A 17,315-nucleotide genomic window follows, 5' to 3' on the forward strand; every position below is an offset into this window, starting at 1 on the left:
TTTCTTCATATTGAGATATGGCTGGAGAATGAGCAGAGATGTGATGTGAAGAGGAATCCATGATTTTTCTGGAAATCTTCCATAAGGAGTGTAATTGGGGGCTAATAGGGGGCTCACTGGGCCACTGCACAAGGCTGAAGCCTGAAATAATTTGTCCAAGGCTGTCACCAATGCTACTGGCAACCCAGACAGATAACAGTACTGACTAGAGTTATCACAATTGTGACCTCCTTCACCAGTGACAGGAAGATGTTAAGGTGTAGTCACCATCTCTGTATTGTATTATTTATTTTTCCTTCCTAATTAACCTGCCACTCTGTGCCATTCACAAATGTTACAGTATGCCCTTTTTATGGCTCATTCCCCTGAAGAGATCGTAAAGACCAAGCAGGTTCACAGAAGCAGACTGGAGCTCCTAAGAGAGTGCCAAGGTGAGTATGCATGCTGTCATAAAATGTCTGGCTTTTAATAGTAGCAGTAGTAGGCATTAAAAATGTATTTTATAACTTTATATTAACCACTATAACATCTACTGATACTATGAAATAGGACTACATATCTAGGCATATGCAGGTAAGAATTTCTGGACAGAGGTGTAGCTAGCTATTCTGGTGACGTGAGCCATACCCTAATCTGATGCCCCCTTCAGTGTTAAAATGAGAAGAAAGTATGGGTTCACGTTCCTTGAGTTTTATTTTTTAATATTATTATTATTTTTCTTGCTTTCATTGTGAAATTGTGTATCACTCATCTGCTCTCTCCTTTCCTGATACCTTTAGTGCCTGTGCTTCTGCACCTCACCTTGTTAATGTAGTGTTTGGTGGTAAAATATCACTAAAGAAAGTATGACTACAACTCCCTTAAGGTATATCTTGTTTATCTGTTTTCAGTCTGCAAATGTGTAAAATCCATGTGCTATGAGCGCTTTCTCCTTGACACCTTCAGTGTAAGTGCTTCCATGCCACACCTTGTTAAGGAAGTGCAAGGTCTAATGTAACTGGACAAAGTCAATTGTTCATCCCCATTTAGGATTGAATATTTTTTTCACGATACTCAAATTATAGTGCAAAAATACTGATCGACCTGTTGATGTCAGGACTGGTGTTAATCAGTACATCATGTAACTTTACTTTATCCAGCCTATCCTGTCGAGTTTCACATATTCAATGTTCGGTTGTTTCATACTAGTGTGTGTGTGTGTGTGTGTGTGTGTGTGTGTGTGTGTGTGTGTGTGTGTGTGTGTGTGTGTGTGTGTGTGTGTGTCATACCCTATTCTTCATTTTGTTCTGCACCCCTGCTTTGCTCAAAAACTACCTTTGTTGTCTTCTATTCATTTCTGTTGCCCTACTATATCTTGTACACACCACCCACTGGTGTCCAAACCTTACTACCTTCTAAAGACATTTTTTTCCCACACATCTGTTGCCTTGAGTTACAGTACATCCGCACCGATGTGATGTGACATTGTGGTTTTGTGACAACATGCCTAGCTACTAGTGCACAGTTAATGTTTATAGTAGCTGCTCATACTTTGCCCTGGTGGCAGGGTAGTCAAACATGATTGTTCCTTGGGTTTCTAGTGCTGGCGCAACAAGGACCTGATGTCTTTAGTCTGACTGTGCATGTACTGTAACAGATTTTGGCTTGGCAGCCTTCATGGGCACAGAATTACTGAATCCCTGGGTATCTGTTGCAACTATGTTTTAATTATCTTTTATTTCAGGAAAACTGAATGCTGTTTCACAGCATGAACTCTGACTTGCATTGCTGTAAAAGGAGAAGAACTGTAGTTTCCTAATAAAGTAATACTTCACTGATAATGTGCAGACTTGCAAATCATTAATTTTTTGTATTGTGTGAGCTGGTTATTAAATAATTTATGTAATGATAGGTTTCCCATCTACCTAATTAAGGACAATACTTGCATTGATAGGGTCTGTCTCTCTCCACTGCAGATGAAAAGGACTGAAGCATAACCTCTTTTTCAGCTGCCAGAAATGTTTTAAATGACAGTGGACTGAAAGGTTTACATTGTCTTTCAATATCTATATTTTATAGGCAATGAATAAATGAGCATAGAGTCTTACAGCTTTTAATACACACTGACATTTTAGGCATAATAAACTATACAGCTATTCAGTTGCATGTAGTTTTACAGAAATAAAATCCTGTGTGATCTTCCTAACAAATGAAGCTAGAAAAAATTAATTGTATAATATTGTTTTTTGTTTATTTTCTTATTAAACATTCTAAATAAGGCAGATCATTAATCTGTGTAAAGCAAATGAAAGTGTACTAAGTGAAACTATTTGTGTTTTGAAAATAGTGGCACAGATAGATTTCATATGGCAGTGCAAAGGATAGTCAGCTGATGAAAATGGTATACAATTCCAGGAATCTGATTATTTATTCCAGTAGTCGTGAGACATGCGTTACAATTAATAACTGTGTCTGCGTATGCCACATTCCCATGCTAAAAAACTTCAATGTTTAGCACAGGCCAGTCAAAGAAAAACCGTGCTTATTCTTTTCTAACTATTGCAGTGCAAACCTTATCACGGAGTCCAAGCATGAGTTATAATGCCAGTGGGAGAGAAGGTATTCAAGGCCATTAATTACCCATTTAGTACACGATAATTTCAAAGTTCACACCTCCACCGAACAACTTTCTAATATAAAATGCATTGCAATGCAATAAAATATTGCCTCAGGTGATTCAACTCAAATCTATCAGTTCCATGGAAAAGATCTGGTCCTAGAAATAATCATTAAATTAAAGAACTTGATTAGAAGGTCATCTGGCTTCCTTAATTCATACCTGGGACAAAATGGTAGCCTGTGACTGACCCAGGGCAGAAATGCAAGCTGGCTGTTTGTCAAGTATAAATGAGCAAGTAAAGCAAAAATTTGTCTGTTATGTATAAACCAAATTGTGTGGCTGTCATACCTCTCAACTTATTAGTGCAAGAAATCTGGACAAAGCCTAAAGAAATGGAAGTACAAAGGTCCAAAAATAGGGGCAGATTTGAAATATTGCTCTTATAAACTTAGAAAGTCGGTAGAATAACAGGATGTGTGTTAGCATGCATTTCCTGAAGGATATGAAGTCTGAAACTCAAATGTATGTCATTATTTAGTGACTTCAGTCCTCAGTGATGTGCCAGAAAACCACAAATTTAAAGAGGAGCAGACCACAAATATGAGGCAAAAATCTGGACATTCTGCAAAAATTTGGAGAGGTGAGAGGAGTCATAGCTGGTCTTCATTGGCTTGCAAGAGCCCTTATCATTTTCAGTGGGAATCCAAACTCTTATATGAAAAAAGGGTATTTATGAGTAATGGAGTATTTTTTGTCCAATCAGCTGTGCATCGTTTTCTTGAGTATGTCCTAGTGAATGCATTTGTAGTATATGTGTGTGTGTATATATATATATATATATATATATATATATATATATATATATATATATCTATATGTATACATAGATAGATACAGATGTACTCCACAGTTAATGGCAATTATTTTGTGGAAGTGCCAATCACATATCAGTGTGCCTTTGGGACATACCTCTTAACTGTCCAGATTTTCACAGAATGCCCAGAATTTTGCTTCATATTTTTGGTCTGTTCCTCATTAAATTTTTGGTTTTCTGGCAATCAGTAAGAATTAATGTCACTAAATAATGAAATACATTTATGTTTCTGGTTTCATATCTTCATTTAATACAGGCAAACACAAATCCTGTTATTCTTGCAACTTTCTAAGCATATAAGAGCAATATTTAAAATAATGTCCCTAATTTTGGGCCTTTGTCCCCCTCACCCTTATTTTAAGCTTTGTCCAAATTTTTTAGACTTAGAGATTGAGTGAAATGTTTTGAGATAAGGGAAGAAATAATATGACCTTGTCCAAAATCAATATTAACATATGGAAAACATGCAGATTTTACCCAGAAGGCATGCCAGCAAGTAATCATCCCAGAGAATCAAGAGCAATGAAACAGTGATTCTAACTGTATATATTTAATGTTAACACACACAAGTAAGTTTATTCAAGCTGTTATCTTTAATTATACTTAAAACCATTATTAAGTTCCTTGTGTAAAGTACTATATCATTTGACTAGAACTAATCACTAGTGTCCATTATAATGCAGTAATGAATCTGCAGATTGTCAACACTCTTGCCTCATATGGATTAATTTCATCCATTTATTAGACATCTGTTGATGATCACTGTCAAGGGCATCAGTAATTCTAAAGGCAGATTGCATAAGTACATAGATATGCACACAATACACACACACACACACACACACACACACGTACATATGTAAATATATATATATATATATATATATATATATATGTTGTTTTGTTTATGTCAAACATAAGCTTAACAACATATAACGTTCAGAAAAACGAAGTCCAGTTCATACCAAATAGTTAAGTCTGCAGTCAAAATGAGTTCTTCTCTAAGGCTACTGCTGTGCAGGCTTTTCACAGTTCAGGTCAAAAGAAATATTTTTTTATACTGAAATGCAGTATTCCCTTATAACCAGGACTGTAGTGCAGAAATTGGCAAAGTAAATGAAACGTACTTGCACAGATCTCATAGCAAGAGAGAGAGTGATACACACAGATATGTGTACAACTACATACAGTTGTTGTTGTTTTTTTTTGTTTTTTCCCGGTTAGGGGTCGCCACAGCGGATCTCTGGTCTGCTAATGATTGGCAGTAGATTTTTATGGTGCTGAGTTGCCAGCCCGACACCCAACAGTAATATGTATAATTTGCTTTATAAAGTATAAGTTTATATATATATATATATATATATATATATATATGGATTTGTATCACTTCACTGAAAGACCATTTCACTGACACTCATTTCACTGAGACCAAACGACCTAAAGTTCATTTCAATGAAAGTTCATTTCACACAAAACTCATTTCACTGACAAGTAGTAGTCTAAGGCAAGTCAAAGGTATATGTCCTTTTCCCCATTGTAGTGCAATCCTGGTGTTACTATATATATATAGTTAGGGGGGTGTGGGGGGCATAGCCCCCCTCACTTAATTTGGTTTTCTGTTGTCTGGTTTTGTTTTACATTATTTGGTAAAACCGAGCTTGGTTTGGAGTTTGGTAAAAAAAAAAAAACAATGTGGATGGCTGTGCCCCCCCCAACTGTATATACTAACACCAGGATCACACTACACTGGAGAAAAGGACATATACCTTTGACTTGCCTTAAAGTACTACTTGTCAGTCAAATGAGTTTTAGGTGAAATGAACTTTAGGTGATTTGATCTCAGTGAAATGAGTGTCTGTGAAATGGTCTTTCAGTGAAGTGATACAAGTCCATATATATATATATATATATATATATATATATATATATATATATATATGTGTGTGTGTGTGTGTGTGTGTGTGTATGTGTGTGTGTATATGTGTATGTATATGCGTGTGTTTATGCATATTTTACTTATCATTTTCTATTAGGGTGGTTCACAGGAAACATAGCAAACTTGGAATGTGAAACAGTATCTGTGGTTGTTGTTACTATTACCTGATGCATCGTTAGGGCAGACCAAAGGAGGTAACTGCCCCACACAAGGTGGTAAGCAGCACCATTACATAAGTGGATGGGGCACCAGTGCAGGACCATCATTCTAAAATGAATACTGATGCTGTATTAGTATTGAAGATATGTAGCACTTTGTGTGTGGCATTTTAATTGTAGCAAGTTCCTTTGTTACATTTGTAGCACAAAGCAGCACACAACCTAGTTATGGTTATGAATATTACTCTATGTGGGTGAGAGAGATTGGAAGTGACTGCACTCTCACCCATTTGTTAAAATGTCACTTGCTTATGCAAGGCTCAAAAGGAAGGAGGAAAATTGTTCAGTTGCCAAAGCCTTGAAAGCAGAAAAGGAGGGCAAAAGCAAGCATTTTATAATTTTGTACTATTACCTGCTCTTAATGTTATGAAAAAAAAAAAAAGATTTGCGTGACTAGAACTGATAAGAGAAGTGTTGGTGAATCCTTGCCATTAAAGGAAATGTTGGCTGGTTTCACCAAGGTCAAACAGACTGGAACGAGGAACCAGACTTTTCACTCTGTAGACGCAGTTGTCTTTTGCATAATAAAAAGTCTTATTTTGCTGTTTAACACTCACAAAGTAGTGACCCTTAAATATTTAAGTACAGCCTGTTACAATTCACAATAGTGATTTTTTTTTTTTTTTTTACTTTTATGCAATAACATTTTATTTAAGGAAAAGGCATTGGCATAAAATCAGACACTACAAAGCAGTCACCAGTGAAACAATCAGACCCCAGCATAGCTGGAGTAGTGAGAGAAGCTTAAAATCAACTTAGACAAGGCTTAAGATATAGAAGATGATTGAAGCAAAAATGCATAAGCTTAAAGAATATACTTGTTCAGGGCTCTAGTACCTGAAAATGAAGAAGAAAGAGCTGGAGTACATAAAGAAAGGCAGAATCTGAAAACCGCATGAATGAAAATGATAGAACAGATTATGTGACCAATCAAGGTGTGGAAATAATGTGCATAATGATAGCTGATGGTGAAGTCCAGAGGAGTACAGGAAGAAGTCGGAGGTTGAAAAGAAAGATCAGGATAAGAACGATTTCAGGCTGGCTAACAAAGAGGCTAAAAGTGCATTCACGATAGCAAAAAACTAGGTGTTTGGTAAACTCTGCCACCTTCTGGTAAGTGACCCAGTAGATGCAACAAAGGAGCTCTATCAGCTTGCAAAGTAGCAACAGAAAGTTAAAGAAGATAGTCATCAGACATCATTCATGACAGAAATCAAAAATCAATCAGTTTACCAGTCCAGAAGATTTCAAATACAGACGGAAGGAGTACTTCAAGAAACCTCAGAATGAAATAATCCCCACAGAAGCTGTACATCCCCAAGCAGACCCATAGTAAAAGAAGACAACCCCATCCTAGAGGAAGTACAGAAAGGACTGAAGAAAATTAAGTCTTGGAAAAGAGAAGGCGTGGGTGAGATAACAGCAAATATGATCAAAATGCTGATTGTGTTTTGGTGAACTTGGTCCTCATTGTAATTATCATGGTATAGATAGAAAGAAGTTTCTCCAAATGAATGGAGGACAAGTGTTCTAGTGCCATTGTTCAAGGAAAAAGATGACATTTATAACTATGGAAGGAACTCCACTCATACTCTCAACTGTATAGATTTCTACAGAATGCCCAGATTTTTTGTCTGTTTTTCATAAAATTGTAGTTTACTGTCAAAATAGTGAAAAATCATTGAAGACTGAAGTTAGAAAATAATGACAGACTTTTCAGTTTTAGACTTCATACCCTTCCGAAAAATTGTGCTAATGCAAAGCTTGTTATTCTATCAATTTTCTAAGTTTGTAAGAGTAATATTTAAAAATTGTCCCTATTTTTGAGCCTTTGTCTTGCTTTTATTTCTATCTTTGTCCAGATTTCTTGCTCTGAGATTGAGAGGTATGAGTCTCCACTCACACTACATGAAAGTACTGCAGAAGGTGACTGATAAACAGATATATAGAGCAGTAGAGACTAAGATGCCAGATGAGCAGTTTAGATTCAGATCAGAATGCTGTACAACTGACCTAGTGTTTATAGTGAGACAAACAGTGCAATAATATGAGTCCTACTGGGTATTCCTAGACTTGGAGAAAACTTATGATAAGTTCCCAAGTAAGCTGTTTAGTCATCTTGTAATACATAAAAGTCCCAGAAAAATTAGTAGAATCAATACAAACTATGTTCAAGCATATAGTGGTTGGATTTACAAAGAAGTTCCTGGTGTGCGTATGTGTGTGTGTGTGTGGGGGGGGGGGGGATCAAGGATCAGCTCTGAACCCACTTCTGTTCATACAGGTTATGGACTACATTAGCAAAAGGTCGGGGGAATAGATCAACAAAGCTGCTGTATGGAGATAATGTGACACCACAAGGGCATTCTGAGCAAGACCGTCAACAAGTGATAGAGGAATGGAAAATAAAACCTAAGGCACATGTGATGAGGCTAATCTAATAGGGAGGCGGAAGCCAAATACACTCTGGCTAGGCTTATAAATGCCCTAGGGCAGATAGCCTAGTATCTACCTATGAACCTATGAACCTATGAAACTGAGGACAGGCAAGATAGTGGTTATGACAGCAAATGAGGAACATCAGTGGAACAGAGAACAGCTTCTAGCATCTATGGTACAGGAGAAAGGAACTCTGAATGGGGAGGTCAAAGCAAGAATTGCAGGTGAGAGAGCCAACTGGCAGAAGATGTTGGGGCAGTAAGTTACAGAAAAATGCCACAGAAGATGAAAAGTATGGGGTGCAAAACCATGGTGTAAACAGTGATTCTGTATGTTCAGAAACCCAGGCATTGAACGTTAAGCAGCTAAGAAAACTTCACGTGATGATGATGAAGTACCCAAGATGGATAGCAAGGTATACACTTCTGAACAGATGAAGAATTTGGGAAACTAATGAGATTTTTTGTTACTGAGGATCACTTGTCTGTGACAAATTAAGGCTTGTTGCTTTAGAAGGGTATATATTAGATGAACGAATGCTTAAAATGTCGAGTATGACATGCTCAACAGCTTTTAAGCAAAAGTTCATCTAAGCAAAACCCATGATGTCGAAACAAAGAGTTTTGAAAACAAATAGGTGGCCAGCCGTCAGGAAGCCAACTGCTGACAGCTAAAATTACTGTACACCATTAAAACCTCCCTAATAAAAAAAAAAAAAAAAATCAACAAACAAAATAAAGTGGGGTGATCTGCCCCCCACACCCCCTCTACTTAAATATACAAACTCTAAGCTCGCACCATAGTTGAGGACTGTCATAACATTACACAGGGTGAACGACGAGACTGCTCCACATTGGAGGACTGTAAGAATGGCTAGACAAGATGAACATTCTGAGACTGCACCACAGTGGAGGACTGTAAGACTGGCTAGACAAGGTGAACGTTCTGATGTCAGCTGTTGGCATCCTGATGGCTGGCCAACTATAATTTTTCAAAACTACTTGTTTCAACATTCTTAGGTTTTGCTTAGATGAATATTTGCTTAAAAGCTGTCAAGCATGTCATACTCGACATTTTAAGCATTCGTTTATCTAATAGGGAACCACTTTAGAACACTAGTTTCTCTGTTTTTTTTTTTTAATTTTTTCCTCAACATTAGTGGTGGGGAGGTTGGAACTAGACAGATTCCTATGCTTGTTCACTTTTTAAGAGTCCCATAACTCTTACCTAGTCCTAGTGAAGTCATTCACCATCAAACTAAATGCCATATTCATGGGTGTCTTCAACTACCCCTCTATTGACTGGGAAACTTACACTGCCTCAAACCCTTAGGTACAATGTTTCCTGGACTTTATTAACACAAATACCATTGACCAGATAGTACATATTCCAACCAGAGGTTCAAACATACTGGACCTAGTACTCACCAATATGGGAGAATGCTGTACACCACCCTACCCCCCATCTCACGTCCTTACTGGTGAAGTTGGATCACAAAGATAACTCCGAAATATAAATCAGTTTGGGAAACCCAGCAAAATATGTAACAGTTAATAACTATTCTTAAGCAAACTACATCGGCAGTTTGTCAAAATTCAGTGCCCCTCCATTCCACAAGTTCACAGCAACCCATCTAGAATTTCCCACAGAAACCCTGTACAACCACGTAATGGCTTCATAGAGGCCGCTGCACCTACCAGAAGTAGGCCCAAAACAAACCCCAACAACAAACCACAATAGTATAAACCTAACCATAACAGGGTATATAACAAAAAGGCAAAAAATGTCATGGCCAAAATCATAAAGAGCAACTCTCATAATAAGAGCTTACTAATTAAACTAAACAGGAAATTGAAAGAACTAATTAAATCCATCAAGGTCAGTTACAAGGTAAAGATAGCCTCTCAGACAAAAGCCAACACCAATGCCTTCTACAGCTATGTCTGAAACCTTAAAGATAGCACAGCAGTATGCTGAACTGGTGATAAATGACACTACCTTCACCTCACAGAGTGACATAGTGAATCTGCTAGCTGACAAATTAATCTGTAATCCCCCCTTGTGAAATCCCTACTATTAGCAGAAAGCAGGTCATGGTGGCTGTGGCTAAGGCCAAAATCACAGCCTCAGAGGCCCAGACAGTATTCCTGGGTGCCTCATAAATAATCTGAGACATGACCTATTAGGACCACTTGAGTCACTTTTCAAGTACAGCCTCAGAACAGGCTACATGCCATGTGAATGGAGGACTGCACCAATTATCCCTCTTCACAAGGGGGGACCATCAACAGACCCCAGAAACTACAGACCCATTGATCTGATTAGTCTAACATGCAAAGCCATGGACTTAATTATAATGGAAATGATCAACAAACACATTGGCAACCTGCAGACACTGGACCCATTGCAGTTTGGTTTTGTAATGCCTAATTAACCTGGTAGACTTATTGAGAGGGTTACCAAGGCAATGGATGAGTGGAAAAAGGTGTTTATCACCTACCTAGATGTGGCTAAGGTATTCAGTACAATACCTCCCTCAGTTATTGTTGACAAGTCACCAAATTTGGGACAAATTCTTACATTACTCATTGGATTGCCAGCTGGCTCACAGATAGGACCCAAGAAATTAGGATCAGTGAAACCTCCTCCACCAAGAGACCGGTCACCAGTTGATTTCTCAGGGCTCAGTGCTGGCCCCGCTCCTGTTTGGCATCTACTTATCAGTGGTCAAGGCTAATGTCAAGGACCACTGTGTCACCAAGTTCACAGACAATGGCAAATTGGAAGTCATGACAATAACATCCTGCAAAAGGGTCTAACACAGGCAAATGACTGGTGCCAAAGCCAAGAATTAAAACTCAAGACCAGGAAGTGTATTATATGTCCGCCCTGGCTAATTACTCCATCGATAAGTCACCACTAGGAGTTGACCCAGTAATTAGGGATCTGGGAATGTATGTAAACAACAATCTCGCCTTTGACTAATATGTAGCCAGGATAGTATGAAAGTCATTCTATGTCACCCAACTTATAAGTAATGACATGGTATTCAGGTCCAAAGAAGTTATAGTACCACTTTACTCTGCCATTATTTGACCCATCCTTGAGTACATTGCCTCCTTTGGCATCTGTCTAGGCATATGCAACAGTTGGAATCCCCACAGAGGTTCCTCACTAAGGGAATTCAGAGTATTAGCACATTGTCGTGTACAGATCACCTTAAAGTCCTATCACTATATTCGGTCTCATACAGGTTATGAGAGCTGATCTATACCTGGAATACAAGACATCCACAGATCTGGCCCAGATGGAATTTTTGCACATACACAAAATGAACAGCACTAGAAATAGTAGAACAAAGGATTTAAACTTTGCTTGTGACATAAATAGTACATGCTGGTGAGACAGAAACACATCTAAAAGGATCTCCATGTTCTGGAGTAGGCTCCCTATCCTTGTGAAGCAGAGTCTATCCCTAACCCTATTCAAGCTAAGTCTTGACTATTGGATGGGAAATTGAAAATTTACCCCTGATCTTGCCCCAATGTCTTTGAAAGACAGAGGGCAATAGTAAATATTCCCTAACCAACATACCCACCTTCACTAAACCTTTAGTAACTGCTTAACATACCCTTCCAAACAGATACCCTTGTTACATGGGGGGCACAATTGAGTTGGGATGCATGGCTAGGTTTATAAAAGCCTTGGTGGTAATTAGTCTAGTTTATACCTATGAACCTATTTTACTATGTAAAGCACAAGTCTTGCTACTAATCTTTGAATTTCACAGAATATATTGTGGCTGAACATATTAATGAAATCATGCCTTTATTGAAATAAACATGTCACCGCAGTACATACATTTAATATTAAAGGATTCTTACAGACAAGTGTCAAATTTAAACAACAGAACTTAAATGGTTCTGTTTATTAAACTTCAATAAATCAAAGTTCTGCAGAGTTTAATTAATAGTCAATGTCCATGATTTAATTGCCAGTAGACCTGGCCTAGCATAAAAGTATCCTTCAGCGTCTCTGGATTCTCCGCCCTTGAGTAGGCCTTGATGGCAACAATGGCTGGCAAGCCAATCGAAGCAAGCCGTCATTTGTCTGAGGCAGGTCAGCTCAGACTCAGGTTTCAGTGGGGGGAGGAGGGAGGTGGAGAACAGGTAGGGTCAGGATAGGTAGGAGGGCTGAGGTGGGCTGGGCTGTCCAGGGGAAGGACTGAAAAGGCTAGTAACAAATCAAATCAGTCTTTTAGATCTCTACCTTGATAGCTTGTTATCTGTATAATCTGCACTATGTGTAGCTAATAGTATAGGAAGCTTAGGGTATTATGCTTAAAGCCATGCAAGCAGTTTTTCAGCAGATAAATGGGGGTAATGTTGAATTGAATTGGTGTATTATAATTGGATTTTGTTCTGCAGGCCTGTATTTTCATGCTACAAGCAAGGGTAGAAATTAAGGTTGTACTTGTAAGGTATCAAGTGTAAATTAAAACACCAGAAGGGTTTTGTGAGTAGTTAACCAAGGATTTGCACTGACTGAATTAAAGCATAGCTAAAAAAGATAAATAACTAGGGTATATGCCCCTTGGAAGGCCTGGGGTTATAGATGAGAGACAGGAAGTGTTGTACAAGCTTTAGAAAAAAAAAAATTATACACAAGGGGGTGATATGATTGAGGCTTAGTTGCAAGCAGCTGAGGCCTACAGTTAGCCACAGGGCAGGGCCTAGGAACTGAGGCCTGCAGTTAGCCACATGGCAAGGACTGGAAACTGAGGCCTGCAGGAAGCCACATGGCAGGGCCTGTGAGATGAGGCCTGCAGGTAGCCACTTGGGGCCTGGCCTGCGAGCTGATTTCTATAGGTAGCCACATGGCAGGGCCTGGGAGCTGAGGCCGGAAAGTAGCCACAAGGCAGAGCCTTTGGAAAGGATCAGAAATAATTGAGGGCACTCAAGGGCAGTTTGTCTTAAATTATTTTATTTACATGGGACAACGATTTTGTATCAGAGAAAAGGCTAGTTATGTTATTGTTGATGTTTAAAGACATTTTGGTTTAAGGGAATGTAGGCAGATTTTTAAGTTACTATTTTATGTAATGGCTTTAGTTTGTGTAATCTTGTAATTCAAGTCAGTTATATTTTTGAAATGTCCAAAAGAAAAAAACAGAGAGAGGCAACCACCAGTCTTCCAATAATCCAGTCTTGTTGTAAAATTATAAAAGTCTTTTAATTCGTGCACTAGGTAAGCGCTTTCAATAACCGCTTCATCAGACCTTAAAAACTTTTTGAATGTACAAACACTTGCTTATATAGCAAGCACATAATACAAAAATAATTATTCAATCAACTTTAAAAAACACACGCTTCTTATAAAAAACTTTATGCCATGAATTTCAAAAGGCTAATCCACTATCCATCTGCCAGATAAATGCTACCGCTTTAACAGATGTTTATCACTAACTAGTTATTAAATTACTTAAATTAGTTACTAATTTAGAAGATGAGGAAGAATTTAAAGATTTTTAACATAGCTCCATAACTCATTTTCATACAAAAAAATCTATATCTCATGGTTTCAAACAATAGTAAAAATGCACTTACACAATATAGCAGCTATAATTATTATGCTGTACCATTCCTAAAACAAACCAGTTATCTATTCATTATGGATAATCTACAATACTATCCATGGTTTAACTTTGAGAAGGAACAAGGAATTAATTTAAGCTTGTGTCATACAAAAGATGTCAGACACCTTATAGACAATGATAACATTCCCCTCTCTTTATCTGTCTGACATTTTTATGCTTTGTCAGCAACTGTTTAGAGCTGCGGTGGTGCAGCAGTAGTGTTGTTGCCTCACAGCAAGAGGTTCTCCCGTTTGATTCTCGGCTGGGCTGCCTTCTGTGTGGAGTCTGCATGTCCGCCCCGCGGTCGAGTGATGGTAAAGACATACAGGTAGGTGCGAGCGTGAATGGGCATGCCTTTGTGGAAGGTTGGGTGTCGGGCTGGCAACTCGGCACCATAAAAAAATCCACTGCCAATCATGAGCGGACCGGAGTTCTGCTGTTGCGACCCCTAACCGGGAAAAGCCGAAAGTCTTTAAGTCAACAACTGTAAATGCCTTTTGTCTAGGTTATTGTTCCTACCTTATGTCTTCTTTGTCAGCTTCTCACCTAACCTGACAGTCTAGGCAAATGTGTCATGCCCTGCAAGTAAATGCAGGATACCAAACTTTGAAGTAAGAATACAATGACTTTCTTACAGTCAAAGCTGGTGACAAATGGAGAGACGCTATGCTGCCTGGCCATAGATGATCAGCTAGCACTCCTTCCTATAAATGTTTTTGCAAACCAATGAGAGCTTATGACAGATGGCAACTTCTGATTCCTCCAATAGACTCTTGCCTACAGTGATGCTATCCTCTTCAAATGGCTCCACTCAGCCCAAATGCAATATGTGGATGACTAAGTGCAGGTGGAGGGGTAACTGGCAAAAAGCAAAGGAGCAGATAAATAGGAGTACAAAAGAGCAATGTGAAGATGGTTTGCCACATCAGTATTTAGATACTTCTATCCTGTCCACATCAGAACTTACATTTAGGTGTGCAGCTCGTTCATTAATTGTTGGCTTCTTCTGTAATGTGTCATCCAAGTCACCTTTCATTTAAACCATTTAGTTTAGAGTCTAGCTTTTGGTTTTGTCTCAGTGCTTTGGGTGTGGCACATAAAGGACTATAACACAACTATGAATTAATTCAAGAGTGCTTCTTTGGGAGGGTTGTTACACTACCCCCATCTCAATACATGCTGTACAATTCACAGTAATGCAGAAGAAGTCAAATTTTGCATGCATTAGATTTAGTGTTTGGGAAAATATCTCATTGAAAACACATGCTTAGCTTCATTCACCATTTTCCCTTAATTTCTCTATGCTTTCTGACCCATTTTAACAGTTAAGTAAACCTCTTTGTCTTTAATGCATGTCACTAGATTCAACAGAATTCAGATAAACTGTAGCTTTTCTTCTACATTTAGGAAATCTAAGGTTATCATGCTTCATAATCTTATATTAGTAGGTTTTCAAAGCTTCTTTATAAACATGTTTACATCAAGGACAACCACTTCTTCCAAACTAAGCAATGTTGTTTCTCTCAAGGTCGCTCACAAATTTCAGTTTAAACTCTTCAAGTAAATCAGTGTGGTTAAAAAGAAAAACTCACCAGTCATAAGCAGGTTGTACTCTAATTTGAAGGCTATGCACTTGTCATGTGTGTATCAGATCCTTAGCCTTTTATCTTTGACTTTGTCTGTCTTCCACATTGTGTATGGTTTCAACAGACTTGTAACCCGTGTATCTTTTGAATGAACTCTGGCTCTGATCTTGAAGTTTCCACCTGTCCCTCTGTATACATGATCAACATCTCTCTGTCTCTCTCTCTCTCTCTCTCTCTCTCTCTCTCCTTTTCTGCTTTATGACCCCTATTTTTTTTTCAGACATGGGGTGTGACTTCCTTCATTCAGATCATGTGTATTTGTTTAATACTGCTCCCAAGATACCTAAACACCACAGCTCCACATACCACACAACAGTGCACTAGGTAACAACACTATAAGTTCATAAGTTTATTGGAGGTTACTAGGCCGTTACAAGCTTAGCCATATTTATTCTGAGTTGCCCCATTTATCATTATTTATATGAGCAAAGTTCTCTGAGATATGAGTCTATAGTAATTAATGCCGAATGCCTCTGTCTATGAGGGACATGGATGCCACACCTGGAGTGAATTTATGGTCACCCATCCATTGATCTAGGGTACATTTGAAGAGGGTCAGGGAGGGGCTCTGTTTAACGTGAATATCAAACTTATTCCAGACAATAGGTAGTCTCTAGGAGATTTATCTATCTCTCCAGCATGATTTGCTCATGTCAGAGACTAGATTAAGATCCCTGTAGCAAGAGACCATAATTCAGTTTGATTTATGAGTGTAAACATTTCCATCAGGGACTGTCCTGTAAGATAGACACAGGTCAACATTTAACAGCCTGTAGAAGATAGATTACAGTGGAAGGGCTTTCACTCTTTCTGTGTAAGACTTGTTTTGTGCACCCTGTATTTTTTGGTGAGAAAATTCTGTGGTCTCTCCAGCTGTTGCAGGTGTCTGGTGAGATACATGCAAAAAGGAGCATTGCCCTCAATTACTGGTGTGATGAAGGCCAAGTATAATGGAATCATAACATTCTTAGATATAAATGTGAAGCCTTTACTTATGAATGTGGCACATAGAAGAATTTCCTTACCACTGTGGATTTGTGGTGGTCGAAGTTCTGATTGCTATCAACCTGAGTACCCAGTTCATGTACCATTAGGTCTACACTTAGGGGGGGTGCTGTCTGTAATGTAATTAGCAGAGAGGTTAACTTTCACAAAGGGAATAATAATGCATTTCTTTGCATTTAGCTTCAATCCATGGCTTTGGCACCAGTCATTTGTCTCCATTAATACGTTCTACAGTATATTAGCATTGTTGAGGCTCATTGATTTCTCCCAATTTGCAATTATGAGAGAACTTGGCCAGCCAAAGGCTGTCCACATTTGACTGGACTTTTTAGAAATAAATTCTGAACAGTAAACGGCCCAGCACAGAACCCTGTGATATGCCACTGGTGATTGGTCTTTTGCTAGAGGTGGTCATCCACTTTGACAGTATGTGTCCTGTCGGTGAACCAATTGGCTACTCATCCGGTGATGTAGATGGGACAGTTTTTCTATAATACTTTAATGGGAAATTGTGTCAGATCCTTTGGCTTGGTCAAGGTAGGCGGTATGCACTGTCTTTCCCTCGTCTAGGACCTTGATGACTTTCTTAAGTAATCCAACCAGGTTTAACAGGCATTATCTACCCTTAATGAATCCAAACTGGGATGAGTCCAGAGTTTGTAGAATACCTATGTCCTTACTGATAAAGTCCATAATGATTCTTGCATAAGAGGTTAGTCAAGCTTATGGGTCTATAATTCTCATGGTCAGTTGATAGCCCCCCTTTGTGTAGAGGGATTACTGTTCCTGTCCTCCATGCCACCTGAACATAGCTAGTTTGCAGACTTTGGTTGAACAGGGATCCAACTGGGTCTGTTAGGTCATGTTTTAAGTTGTTTAAAAGGCAACCTGGGATGTTTCCTGGTCCCATTCATGCCATGATTTTTGGCCTTGGAGAGTACAGAAATGACCTACTCTCTTGAG

This window comes from Protopterus annectens, chromosome 14.part0, assembly GCF_019279795.1.
Source record: "Protopterus annectens isolate FY-2018-M chromosome 14.part0, PAN1.0, whole genome shotgun sequence".
NCBI classification, from domain to species: Eukaryota; Metazoa; Chordata; order Ceratodontiformes; family Protopteridae; genus Protopterus; species Protopterus annectens.